A 15,242-nucleotide genomic window follows, 5' to 3' on the forward strand; every position below is an offset into this window, starting at 1 on the left:
TAAAGCACATGCACAATTTTATGTTGGGGTATGTACATCATTTTTATGAAGTGGGGACAATCAGTAGCTTTCTTCAGAGTCTCAAAGAAATTGATGACTTCCCAAAAAGCAAGGAACCTAGACACAAGAGGACTGAAAAATAAGACTTGGAAAGAATTGGCTTTGTTTCAGTTTGTCTAGATTTTTACTTCCAAAACTGTGGAATGTCACTTTTATACCACACAGGAGTGAAAGCTCAATATCACCCAAAATTGAACTCATGATATTTTATCCCTGCCCTCTTCTTTCCGTGCTCTGGGAAGGGTATTATCTCATCTTTCTACCCACCTCTAGATGTCTTCCCCACTCCTACCACATCCAAACTTCCATGACGTGTATCTACAAAATGTCCCTCAAATCCATTCCTTCCCCTCTCTCCTCCTGCTGCTCTAGCTTGGCTCCTATCTTTTTTCCACTAGTCTTCCCTTTCTAGCCTACTCTTTCTCTGTAACTTTGCTAGTCACCTATGCCTGTAGATCATAGACCTGGTGAGGCTTCTCCTCTAATTAAAACTTTCTAATGGCTTCTATTGCTCCCAAAGCTTGATGCATGTAGCTAGGAGATGCAAGAAGAAAATAGGAAGTTCCTGAGTTCATTTGCATAACTTTTTAAAATATATTTTTATTGATTTCAGAGAGTACGGGAGAGGGAGAGAGAGATAGAAACATCAATGATGAGAGAGAATCATTGATTGGCTGCCTCCTGCATGCCTCCCCACTGGGGATTGAGCCTGCAACCTGGGCATGTGCCCTGACCAGGAATTGAACCACAACCTCCTGGTTCACAGGTCGATGCTTAAACACTGAGCCAGGCAAAATGTTATATATATATATATATATATATATATATATATATATATATATATATATATGTTTTTATTGATTTAGAGAGAGAGAGAGAGGGCACCCCAACTGTGGATTTGAAGCCTGAGTATGTGCCCCAACCTGGAATCAAACCTTTTGGTGTACGGATGATGCTAAACAACTGAGCTACACTGGCCAAGACTCAAAAATGTTTGTAAAGATGACATGAGAGCAAAAGCCTTTGGAGTCCAATTTTCAACCCGTATGCAATGCTCTTTACAATTCTAACCAACTTAAGTCTTCATTCATGTCTCCTGCCACTATATTATCTCTACCTCATGGCCTTCTAGACTCTCTTCTGCACCCTCTAGAATAGGACATTGTTTTAGTTTCAGGAACACTTTATACTCTTAAAAATTACTAAGGACTCCAGAGAGCTTTTGTTTATGTGTATTATACCTATTTGTATCTAGCATCTTAGAAATTAGAAGTAAAAAAAACTTCAAAACACAGAACACACAGCAAACATCTCACTAGCTTCCAGAACGATGACATGACATCATTCTATGTCATGGAGCCACGGGAAAACCCCACTGTGCATGCAGGAGAGACTGAGAGCAAGAAAAGCAAATAACATGTTAGTGTTGTTATGAACATATTTTTGACCTTGTGGAGTCCCAGACTTCTCCAGACCACACTTTAAGAATCACAGCCATAACCGGTTTGGCTCAGTGGATAGAGCGTCAACCTTCGGACTGAAGGGTCCCAGGTTCGATTCCAGTCAAGGGCATGTACCTTGGTTGCGGGCACATCCCCAGTGGGAGGTGTGCAGGAGGCGGCTGATCAATGTTTCTCTCTCATCGATGTTTCTAACTCTCTATCCCTCTCCCTTCCTCTCTGTAAAAAATCAATAATATATATATATTTTTTAAAAAAAAGAATCACAGACAATAGTATGGTGAAAGCCTGTGGTGGGGACGGGGCAGGCTGAGAGAGGTCAATGGCGGGGAGAGGGGGACATATGTAATACTTTCAACAATAAAGATAAAAAAAGAACCTCTACTCTAAAACAATGATTCTAACCAAGGGTGCCCATCACCACACCAGTAACTAACATCTGTGCCTGTGCCCTGCCTCCAGCCAGCATTTCAGTGTGTATTGCAGATCAGGGACCTGGGGAGATTCGATTACACCCAGGCCTGGCTGAGAAGATCTTCTCTAAACATCGACTCTATGCTTTTTCACTGTGTCCCCACTAGTAAAACTTTTCTGAGCAAGTACTCTTATTATATGTATTTTATTTCTTTATAAATTATATACACATATTACCATATCAATGTATCCCATGCTTTATAAAACACCCAAAAATTAAGAGATAAAAACTAAATAAAGGAAATTCCACCATTTTCCTGCCATGCCCCAGTGAGTCCTCTGCACACACTTTAGAGACAGAGGCTGGAGACCAGTCTGCAATGTCTCTACCATTTTGCCTTTTCTCAGAAATTCTTTTGGATGCCCCTTCTGCTTCCAATCCCTTCTCTCCTCTTCTTTCCCCAGAATCTGACAGAGTTCCTGCCTTCTGTTCTGCATTCTCCCAGATGTCATGGAAAGAACTTGGTATTTTGTAAAAGAAATAATTACAGGTTCCCACCCAGGCCCCATTGCCTGGTCATTATTCAGACTTGAGCAAGTTGCCTCATGTCTCTGAGTCTCAGGTTCCTCATCTGTAAAATGCTCATTGAATGTTTTTAAAAATATATTGGGGAACTTCTCCCTCTCATCCTACCAGAAAGTGTTCTTTCCTATTAATAACCAAATTAATGGTTCTAAACCCCAGGGACATATTAGAATCACCCAGAGGGCTTTCAAACCGAACCAGTGGCCAGAGATTCCCTGAAGCACTGAAGAGAAAGAGAACACAATTACGGCACGCACCTGGGGCACTTGAAGAGGGCAGGTGCCTTCTGTAGGTGACTAGCTTGTCATCTGTACTCCCACAAGGTGGCATTTATTGTGAGTCTTCTTTGGCATAAAAGCTCCATCTTCCAGAGGCAATATCATATGGACCAAGATCAGAGATATGCTACTGTATTAAAAATTTACATGAGAATAACTTAGTACAAGAGGTACAAACATTTGCACCCTTTGGTCAGTGTGCCACCCTCCTCAGAGGCTCACTCTCCAGGAATCCCTATTATCAGGATACCTGGTGAGCCTGGAATCTGACGGGGGAGCTAGTGACTGGCTTCATGTGATGGACACATTTTTCTGCATATTGGGATAAGCCTGCCCCCAGGTTCCAACAGATGGAGACTTCGTTCTTTATTCAGCAGGAGTGCTCCAGAATGCTGTCCCCCGCATGTGGTGCTTGGATGGACTATGAATGTCTTTGAGACTCTGCCCGGTCTTTGTGTCACCACCCCTACCTTCTGATTGGCCCACTTTCCTGTAATCGTGTCAATATCTTCAATTAGGCCACAGACTGCCTCTTCTGGTGACTTAGTTCTTTTCTGAGCTAGTTTATTATTTAACTCCCAGGGGAAATTCTATTTCTAAGCTACAACTCCCTCCAGTTATTACCTAAGAACCATGAGTTCAAAGATAGTAATTTGGGAAATTCTTAGAGTTTGTTAGGAGATTTGATATAGCATTGTCAAATATTACTACAATATTTATTATATTTAAAAAATGACATCCAGCTGTCAGACTACACAAGAATAAAAATAAGAGAAGATATTATTTACAGCACGGGGAATCATAGCCAGCACAAGCATAAATTCCTTAATATTAAGAAACCTGGAACCCTGAAAGGTCTAATGAAAGGAGTGGAATAAATCCTTCTGTCACTGTCCTCCCCCTCCAAGATCCCTCTCCCCTCACCTCCTTTAAGGCACTACTCATCTATTTATCTAGACATTCTCATGTCTTTCAGTCCTATGAATCAGTGAAACTCTGCTCAAATTTTTGGAACCCAACTTTATTCAAGTTCTTGCTCCTGAAATCTTCCAGGTCCAGGATGTCCTCACATCCGCCTCGTACCAACATTTTTACGAAGGTGAAATCAATTAACATTTTGACTGAATGTTGAACTAGCTTCTCTATGAATTCCAGTTTTATAGTTAGATTTTCCAATAGAACATTGAGTCAGAAAATAGGAAGTATGTAGCACTTCACACTATACATGATAATCTTTAGAAAACTTAAATTTAAAATGACTAGATAGAAGCCTAGATTTTACACTTTCTTGAGATTTTAAAGACATCATCAGGTTTGTGGTTTTAAAGCAGCCATTTTTAAGTAAAAATAATTGTGACATTACTAGCTACCATTTCCTCCGTTTTCAAAGTATTATGTTGTCTAATTCATATCTGAAGTTACTATTGATTTTAAACACCACATTCAAAATGGAGAATATTTTCAAAATAGGAAACTGGCTTTTTATTTTTTTAAATCTGAGGCTGAGACCTCCAGCCTTCCAATAACCATGGACAGACTGGAAGGGAAAACATGCAAAATTACTGCTGACAAAAAAGAATGCACTTAATACATAGACATTAAAAAGGAACGGTCCTTTTCAAAGTGAAAATAATAGTTTCGATGAGTGGAATGGAAATTGTTGATGCAGAGGCTTCTGGATCAGCAAAAGATCAGCCCCATTGGCCCAGCCCAAGCTAAACTTACCCCTGATAGTTTGTGGGTCTGTGGACAATGTACCACAATTATTTAACCACAGAATTTAGAAGCATATTATTTAAACTGACTTTACGCTTCTTTTATTGTCTATGTAGCATTTTGTGTTTTTGAGGAAAAAACAACTTGGTATCCCGTGTCTGAGTAAATATACTAACGTCTCGTCCATCCCCCAAATATATGAAGATGATACCTGATTGTCAGAGAATCTGCTAACAGGTGTCATAATAATGTAATAGGCATATATTCCAAAACATTAGGTAAATAGAGAATTATACTATAAAATATTATTTAATACAATTAAAGTTAAATTTAAAAAGCAGAATTTTTTAATAAAAACTTTTTTTATTATAAGAAAAGAATGGTTAAAGTCTATTCATTTAGGATCTATTAGCTCTTCTAGGCTCCCATGCCCATCACCAGATTGTTTCTTCACTGGACTGCCCAACCAGCTTTCTAACTCGTCTTCTGGTTTTGAATTATGACTGCTACAAACCACCCGCTACATTGCAGCTGGTGGGATCTTTTTAAATGCCCATCTAATTATGTCCCCTCCCCGCCTTGGGGCCCGTGGAAAACCCTAGAGTTGGAGGATTTTAGAGGCAAGGACTTGAAGTTGGAGGTCCCTAAACTTTGAGTAGAATTTCACTGAACCATAGTGTTGGTTTTTTAATGGCCCACCATGGACTTTCAGCTAAATTCAAGCACTTTAGCATGGCCAACAAGGCCCTGTGGCTCTCTGCATACATGCTCACTCACATAGAATCCAGGCATGCTATGAGCCCAGAGCCGAGAGCCTGCATCTGTCATTTCCACTACCTGCACCACCATTATTCCCTCAACAACTCCTATGCAGCTCTCAGGACTCAATCCAAGAAATACCTCTGTTTCACACTCTCCAGTTTGAGCTGCTTTTTCTAGGTGTTCCCATTAAACTCGGTGCACTTTCTGTCACTATTTTGTAATTATTTGTTAACTTGTTTGTCACTAATGTGAATTTCCTAAAGTAGAGAAACTCTTTTTCTATGTCCCAGGTGCTTAACCCAATGCCCAACAAAGTTTGAACTTTCTCTGAAAGCAAATGTTGAGATAATGTTTGAGGTCTAATATGTCAAGAGGGGTCAGTATTTCATGTTTTGGTATGTCACCATGGAATTGAACCTTAAGGAGCATGTTAATAATCATTTTCATGATGTATAAATATTTTTGTAATTTCTTAAGAGGCCCAACTTTATTATAAAGAGACTTTCTTTGCATAGAATCTCTTAAGGCAGTGCTGTAAATGTGAATCAGCTAATTGACCCACACAAAACAAGTTTGGATTAAAGTTAACATTTTGAAGATTTATTTTTTCCCTACTCAAGATATACATTTCTTGGCTTGCTCCAAAGTATCTTACACTTTCCCCCACTCAAATTTATACTTTATGTACTCTTTTAACAACATTTACTGGGCACCTTCTGTATTGCAAGCACCGGGATACAAAGATAAATAAGACAAGAGCTCCCATCCAGAGAAAGAAACAAACATGGATACCAAAATTACACCACCATAGTGAAAATGCTGTCATCGGTCACACTTAGGTCGGGAAATAGAAACACTAGAAATTCTAAGCAGGGAGGGATTTAATATAAGAAATGTGATGCTAATAAACTGATAGCATTGTTGGGGGAGAGACGCTCAGGAAAAATTGCCATTGACTTTCAAAAGGAAAACACACTTTTTGCATTTTAAATCTACTTATGTTTGCTACCTACCGTTGTCTCCAGAGGATAATGGTTTTTCTCTTTTCTTTTATTTTTAAATCTCTGGTGAGTTCCTCTCAGAACAGCGCTCTAAATAAGAATCTTGCTAGAAAGATAACCAGGGAAATGTTTCCAGGCCTTCAGCTCCTATGTAGAAAGGGAGACCTTGGGAGGGCCAGCAAAGGTGGTAGCAACTAACACTGCCTCTAGTACCCTACAATCACGTGCTGCTTCACAATGGAGATAGTCTGAGAAATGCTGGATAGTCAAGTTTGTTGTTAAGCAAACATCACTGAGTGCATTTACGCAAGCCTAGATGGTATAGCTCACTGTATACCTTGGCTATATGGGATAGCCATTCCTATAGAAAACAACATGAAATTAAATCAATCCCAAGAGAAAATGATGCAATCAAGAGAAGTGGTAAACACGAGATGTATTAGGCTACTGCTGGCATAACATGGCACACTGTTCTCCAGCAAATTATTGTTTGGGGGGGACGTAGAAAAATAATGATAAAAATATAGTACCGTAAATCCATAAACCAATAACAGTCATTTATTATCAAGTATTTGTACTATACGTAATTGTATGTGTCATAGTGTTATATGACTAGCAATACAGTAGATGTGTTTACATCAGCATAATCACAAACACAGGGGAAATTCATCGCACTACAACATCACTGGGCTTGATAGATGTGTGCCTAGCAAGAACTATATTCTCACATGGGTGCTGGCCCCTATATACAAGAGATCAGGAGAACTTTAAGGGATGTTTCTCAAATGTTCTTAACATCCAGTGGTCTTTATCCTACTAACTTAAACAGTATCTGATATTTATACCTTTTGAGTAATTATTTTGGGGTTAAAATGATGTCTTGGGAGGACTAACACATTAATCTTTCATGCTGGAAAGTTAGCTGCCTCCGGAGATGAATTGAAGGTCAATTCAAAGTGGAGATTAGTCATCTCCAACCCCCATCAAGTGGAAAACACACTGAAATCAGAGATAAAAGGTCTTCGTTCAAGTCCTAAAGAGGCCATTTATTAACTATATAAACATAAATAAGTCATTTGACTTTTTAAACCCAATTTCCTCTTCAGTTCAGTAGAAATTTAACAAGCCTCCCACCCTATCTCAGAGTTATTTTAAAATTTAAACTAGAGTGGGGAAACATATATGAAGGAATTTGGTAAACTATATTGTGACATTAAAAACCCAAGAAAGTCTACCTGAAAAGTCTGCCAAGGCCATGGGGAGGCAGGGATGAGGATGAGGGAGGAAGCCAGAACTGATGGGGGACAACCTGGGTATAGAAGTGGGTCCTAACATGGGTGGCCAGATTTTCAAGGTTAAGTGTCCAAAAGGATATAGTAAACTTGATACAGTATTAATATCTAAAATGTCCAATTTGGGGCAAAACAGGACTGTCCAGGAGGATGTAATTGCCAGAATCAGGCTTTTGGCAGGGTTGACTGGGGTCTATCTCTTTTGCAATGGAATCTCAACAGCAAATCAAAGTCCAGACAGTAGCATGCCCCCACATAGTAGCTTGGCATGGAATAAGCAATCAATATATTTTTGGTGACTTGACCAACTGACTAACAAGATAAATGAATAAACATCCGGCAATAGAATAGCATGTTATCAAGGTCCCAGGTCAAGTTCATGACCTGACTCCAGGCCCATATGGAGAATTTGGGTTTTAATTGAGAAAAGCTGCCCAGTGACATGGGCTGAGCAAGCTCGATGTAGTCCAGAAGGAAGAGGAAAGGATAGGTCTCAGTGGGCTGAAGATATCAGAGCCCACCCCAAGCACAGTGGCTTGGCTCCAACACAAATTCAAGATGGCGTCTACAGGTAGTGTTGGGGCACCTGATGTATTTCAAGTTTTGGTCAGGCCAGCTGGGTCAGGACTAGGATGGGGCTAAGAATGAAGGTGCAGGTGTCTGAAGCTTAACAGGAAGTGAAAATATACATTACTTTATTATTGTGCTGAGTTTTTACACATTAACTACTCATCTAAAAATAAATAAAAATTGTCTTTTGGTACCCAGAGGGAGTTTAATATGAATTCATTTTAATAATCACCTTTCATATTCAGCTACTAAGATTCTTATTTTTGAAAAAGATTTAATGGCCTGGGGAAATTATAATGAAGTAGTGAAAGAAATAGATAAACTAATATATGCTGCTATGATCATAATTCTCTATGTGTATATCCATAGATACATAGAGAGATTAATGGAGAGCGAATTGATCTTATCTTGCAGAAATTGACAGAAAGTTCTAGAAGGAAAAGTACCAAAATATACTTAGCAGTACTTCCTAGATAGTAATGCTATAAATTTTTGTTGTTTTTATTTTATAATTTGGGATAGCTTTAAATTTTCTGGTAATTGATGTATATACCTTTTGTAATCTTTTTAAAAAGTTTTGTTAAAACATATCCCTCATATTAGCCCCATAATTCATAGAGAAAAAAATATTCCACAGTCCATTTATGAATTCAGTAGGACCTTACAACCAAAATTAGATAACAATAGAATGAGAAAGAAAAATTATAAGCCCAACTCAATCAACAAATGTAAAACAAACTATTAGGAGATGGAATCTAGTCATATATAGAAAGATAATATAGCATGAGCTAGCTGGATTCATCCTAGAAAAATAATTGATAGTAAATAACACAGTTGGGTATTGGCACAAAAACAAACAAATTTTCAGTGGAACAGAATAAAGAAGCCAATTAAATGGGTATAAAATGGTATCTCAATGGTCTTGATTTGCATTTCCTTGATCAACCTCAGTGAGGTTGAGTATCACTTCATATGATACAGGCACACATGGAAAATTGTTACATAATGGGGGTGACATAGCTGAGTAATAAGCAAAGGAAGGAACCTTTAATGCATGTAGTTAGCAACCCGGATAGAATTATGGACCAAATTAAAGTTGGAGTTCTAGCTCACACCACACACAAAAATCAATTTTAAATAGAGCAAGGATTCATGTGTCTGAAGCAGACTTTAAATCTCTGAGAAGAAAATAAGGGTGAATATTTTCCTGACTTTGAGGATAGAAAACAATTTCTTAAATGAGACCAAATACATTATCCAAAAGGAGAAGCAAATGTTGATAAATTTGATAAGCAATTATAGTCCCCTCCAGCTCTTCCTTTCAAAGTCCTAAACCCAGACTCTATTTCATGTTCAACAAAATAAAAGTGCCTTTGTTACTAGCACACATCCCTCACAAAAGGTATTGAAGTTATGCATAACAACAAAGCCTTGTGGAGTGTCTACTTTTAAATGCAGTATTAAATCCTAAGACTTATTTGTCCATCTACCCCAATTTTAGGGAAGGCTGTGGGAAAGATTCAAATGCACAAAGGTTAAAGCTCAGTTTCTTCTTCAAGTACAAGTTAACATTGTTAAGACAAGGTTGAGGCTAAATGTTGTTAACAGTGGGAATATACTTGTCACTGAAAAACAGAGTCTATATGCAAGTATTTTACATGCAGCTTCTGTGAAATGCATTTCATGGGTGGGATCCTATTGATTTGTGATGTCAAAATCCAAGGCAGCGGTTTCCCAAAGGAGGTAGGAAGTGGGTGAGATGTCCCAAGCACTCCTACTCAGAGGAGGGCAGTTGTCCAAACACCTTTCATATCTGGGGTTCCTTATTTCTATATGAGTGAGCAGCCTTTGGGCACGTTCTAGAATGTTCTATCATGTGCTGGAGAACAATAATAGTGAATTTTGAGTAGTCTCCGAGAGTCAAGTTTGGGGGATTCTCTCATTCTCTGCTTTGGTAGACAACCCCTGTAATTGTCCATTCACCTGCATTGTCTGGATAATAATTCACCCTCCCCAGCTTCGGGAGTCCTGTGAGGTTTCAGGGTAAGGTATTGATTTCACTCTAGTGTCTGGAAGAATTCACGCTGCCTGTTAGTGGGACGCCCGCCTACTGGAAACATCTCTAGCGGGTGTCCTCCTGAGAGTGTCAGTGGATGACTGAATAGTAAGAGCCAATGGGCCATCTCAGAGTCCTGGATCCCACTACAGGTGAACAGGATTTCCTCTGGACGTGTATGTGGTTTTAGGTAAATATTTTGCTTTCTGAAAACCCAGAAAGTAGACAAGGGGACTGGAAATTGAATTTATTATTAGACCTTTATCATAGAAAGGTGTACGCAGGAAAGTCAGCACAGTGCCCTGGAGTTCCCATTTGGTCTGTGGATTATTTGGGGGCACTTCCTAAGGGGGTTCAGGCGCTACAGATACCTGTGCAAGGCCACAGTGGAAAAAGTCTCGCTGCTATTCTTATGCCCAAGAGGCTGGGTTGTCTACAGGTCCTCAGTCACACAGGTCTGTCCTTCAGGCGTAGATAGATAAGGCAGTGATATTGAAACTGTTGCATCACCTTGCTGCAGCCATGCATGATTAAATAGACATGCTGGAAAGACAGAGGAAGGGGCTGAGTACAGAGCTGAAGCGGTGTCATTTATGGTAAAGCACATTTTTCCTTTAGTGTGTAATAAAATCAATCATAGGTGGTGGTAATTATTATAACACGCTTTTCGTATTGGTTTGATTTCTACATTTCTAGATAGTGTTTCCCATTCGGGGGTTTTCTTTTTTGTGTGTTTTTTTTTTCTTTAAATGCCCCAAAGAAATCTAAAATAAAGTTTTGACTGAGGGCGGGTGAAGGGAACATGGAGTATGATAGTCACTTTTGTTCCAGTGTTAATGTTCAAAAACTCCGGATGTCTAATATTGAAAGCCAGTCCAGAGTGTGCAGAGTTAAAGAACTCGCTGCCTACCCCTCCTCTGGCTGCGGGGCTGAATCACACAGGAAAGTCTGCCTCACAGGATTATTAATTCACTACAGTGATTTTTCTCTGTTGCTGAAGGGGAGCTGGGGGAGGAGTGTGGTAAGTTGAGTGGGCAGCCAGGAAATGTGATATTTGTCTGGGTTCCTTGCGATTGGAGGAAATTCTGTCTTCTTTTGATTCAGAAGTTTAGCAATGTAACTTTTTTCTTTTTTTAAGTAGTTTGACTTTTGACAGTGGGAGCTACCCCAAGTCCACTTCTCTGGGGCTGTAAAACCAATTCTCTTTGATATAATTTTATCGACTGATGTCATGCAGATGGAGTGCCCACATAAAACCATAACCTCCGGAGGAGCTGGGTCCCTGCCTGCCTCTAAATCCTTGTGTAATTTAAGGCGGCACTTCTCAGCCAAGTCTGCTCAGACCTGTCGCCTAACAGTCGCCTCTTTGAACTTTACCTCCCTTTTCTCCTTTATCTTCTTTTGATGAAAGTGTACATTAATATGAATGATCTTCAATGCCTGCCGTCTGAAGACCCATAATCTTAGTAATCAAGCCTACTGTAATGGACAAAATGCAAGTGACATGTAAAACGCCCCCTATAAAATGGGGCTGTGAGAACGTTTCGATGCTGTGCAACAATTATTTTGAGTTATTTGGATAAAACATATTCCTCAAATTGGGGAATAATATTATAAATAATGTAGCACTAACTTAATATAACTTCAACATATTTCATTTCCAAAGATGGATTGTAATTCCTATTTCTGTTAATTTGTAAAGAACTCTTCTCTATTATAGTATGATATTCTAATAATAATCATAAAATCACACATATTGCACACTTATTATATGGCAGCCCATGAGGTAGGCTTAAACAGAAAACCTCTTATTTAATCCTGACAATACATTATTAGTTAAGTATTATCCCCATTTGACAAACTGAAAAAAACCCGGAGGCTCAGAAATGCCACACACAGCCAAGTTTAAAAATACTGTTTAGCTATCTCCAAAGCTCATGTCACACTAAGAGGAATGTTTAGACTGCTCAAATTAGTTTTAATAAAGTTTTCTATCATTTTTAATGTTTTTTATTTTTTAACTAAAAATAAATATTTAAAACCATATTTAGAGCTATGTAAAAGGTCTAAAGAATAGTATGTAAATGGATACTTGTATTCCCACCACTGAGTTTAAGAAATTAGACATTGACAGCACTTTTGAAGTCCCATGGACCCTGCTCCAATCCTGTTCTTCTTCATAATTCCAGATACTTGCAATTTCAGTGCCTGGGAGTAAGCCATCTCGCCAATTAGAAAGTAGGCTTCTTGAAAAATGAACGTTTTTTTTTTTTTGTTATGGGTTTACGATTCTTTCATTTTCTTCCTAGTTTTACCACATATGTATTTACTCCTAAACAATGTATTGCTTTATTTTGCTTGGGTTTGAACCTGATATAATTATTCTTTTGTGACTTGCTCTTTTCATTCAATATGATCTATGAAGACTGTAGAGGGTGGTCATTTTCAATTTGACATAGTATTCATTAGACATTTATGTTACAGATGTCTTCTCAAATTTATTTTACTAGTTTTTCACAAATAGCTTTAATTTTAATGTTAGTCAAATTTAATTTTTCGCTTTATAAGCAAAAGTCTTATTTAAGAAATATTTTCTTTCCCAGAGATCATATAAACATTATCTTATACTTTTATCTAAACATTTAAAAATTGTTTTCCATATTTAAATATTTAATATCTCAGAAATTGATTTTGAGATATAGTTGAGAACAGTGAGGAGTTTTATATTAGTTTTCCATGAATTTGGAGGAGCCACATAGTCTGAAGTCAGACCACCTGGGTTCGATAATTAAAATGTTACAATATTCTCCATAATATTCTGGCACCTCTTCTGAAAAAGGTATTTCTGTGTACCTTATATTTTTTGTTTATTGCTTTTGTGACTATTATCTTTTTAAAAATTTGGTTACTTTTCCTAACTTGTTTGCTGTTATATAAAATACAATTGACCTTTACGGTTGGAGTTGTGTTTTAACAAATTATCTATAGATTCTTTTGGGTTTTCTATGAACTCAATTATATCATCAGAAGTGTGATTTTTTTTCTCAAGGGTGTGTGTGTGTGTGTGTGTGTGCGCGCACATGTGCACATATGTGTATAAAGACATTAAAGACTAAAAAGTTATCCATTATTCTGTTATTTTACCACTTAAGAACTAATTTCATTTTTGTATATTAATTTCATTCTTTGTCATATAGATAAATTTTCTATAGAATAAAATTTTATTTGTTTTCCCTTTTTTTCTTTTTTTAATTTTGTTTTATTGATTTCTGAGAGAGGAAGGGAGAGGGAGAAGAGAAACATCAATGAGAACCATGGATCAGCTGCCTTCTGCATGGCCCCTACTGGGGATGGAGCCCAAAACCCAGGCATGTGCCCTGACTAGGAATCAAACCCTGACCTCCCAGTTCATGGGTCAATGCTCAACCATTAAGCCACACCAGCCGGGCTGTTTTCTCATTTTTTAAGTAATATCTATTAATTGCAGAAAACTCAGAAAATAGAGATAACAAGAAAATCAAAATACCCATTAACCTATCATACTGTTTAATAAAATTCAGCAATATATTTTATATAACTGACTACATATCCAAATAAAGCTACTTATTTCCTATTTTTGAGGATTTTGCTTTCTAGTAAATAACTACTGTAAACATTTTGATGTTATACTCATTGTCTTTTTTTTCTAATAATAAATACATACTTTAACACAAATGAGGCAGTAGCATACATGCAATTATATAACCTGATGTTTTTCATAGATGATATATGCAACCATTTTTTCACATTACTGAAAAATTTTCTGTAACATTATTTTTAATTTCATTGTATGTGGAATTATATATGTATGTGTATTATTTCAATTATTTTATTTTGTTGCATACTGGTGTGTTCAATTTTTTGCTGACTATAAATAGTTATAACTTTGCCCAGCTGGTGTGATTCAGTGGTTGAGCATTGACCTATGAACCAGGAGGTCATGGTTCGATTCCCAGTCAGGGCACATGCCGGGGTTGTGGGCTCAATCCCCAGTGTGGAGCGTGCAGGAAGCAGCCTATCAATGATTTTGTCTCATCACTGATGTTCCTCTCCCTTCCCCTCTGAAATCAATAAAACTATATATTTTTAAAAAAGAAAAACTAGTGCCGAAACCGGTTTGGCTCAGTAGATAGAGCGTCGGCCTGCGGACTGAAGGATCCCGGGTTCGATTCCGGTCAAGGGCATGTGCCTTGGTTGCGGGCATATCCCCAGTAGGAGATGTGCAGGAGGCAGCTGATCGATGTTTCTCTCTCATCGATGTTTCTAACTCTCTATCTCTTTCCCTTCCTCTCTGTAAAAAATCAATAAAATATATTTTTAAAAAAAAGAAAAGAAAAACTAGTTATAACTTTCTGTCATTCCATGATGATTGCCTCAAGAAAAATTTCTGGATGAAATGGAAAATTCTAAGGTTTTTTAAAAATGGTATTGCCAAATTGTTGCCTTCCAGATATTTTGTTCTAACATTCCACTAACCATGTGGCTGTTCCATTCTATAATCTCTCTCTCTCTCTCTCTCTCTCTCTCTCTCTCACACACACACACACACACACACACACACACACACACTCATACGCACACGCCCCAGGACTCTAAACTTGAATCATTAAGTGGAACAACAAAAAAAAAAAAGTTCCTAAAAGTTTCACTGAAACTACCTGGGAAAACTTTTTGCAAAATTACCCACCCTAGAAATTGCTGTGCTTGCTCCCGCTGAATTTTTTAAACAGTGTTTTTCCTGGCACCTTTCAACAAGATGTCCAGAGCATAAAACTCAATTTTTCTTTCTAAGGTAGAGAGAAGCTTTTTATTTTAAATCACATCTGATGGAATTCCTTCACGTATTTATTTCTTTGTTTCTAAATATAAGTATGACACGCTCAGAGCTGTCTGTGGTTACACAGGGATTTTTGGAAACAGTTTTAACTTTGGGCATACCCCTGAACGTGGGCAGCGCCTACACATTGTCATCTCAACCTCCTCTTACCCTTTTGGGAAGTCCTGATAC

The sequence above is a fragment of the Myotis yumanensis genome, unplaced genomic scaffold, assembly GCF_028538775.1.
Source record: "Myotis yumanensis isolate MYYU_CA2020_CCGP unplaced genomic scaffold, mMyoYum1.0.hap1 SCAF_6, whole genome shotgun sequence".
Taxonomy (NCBI): Eukaryota; Metazoa; Chordata; class Mammalia; order Chiroptera; family Vespertilionidae; genus Myotis; species Myotis yumanensis.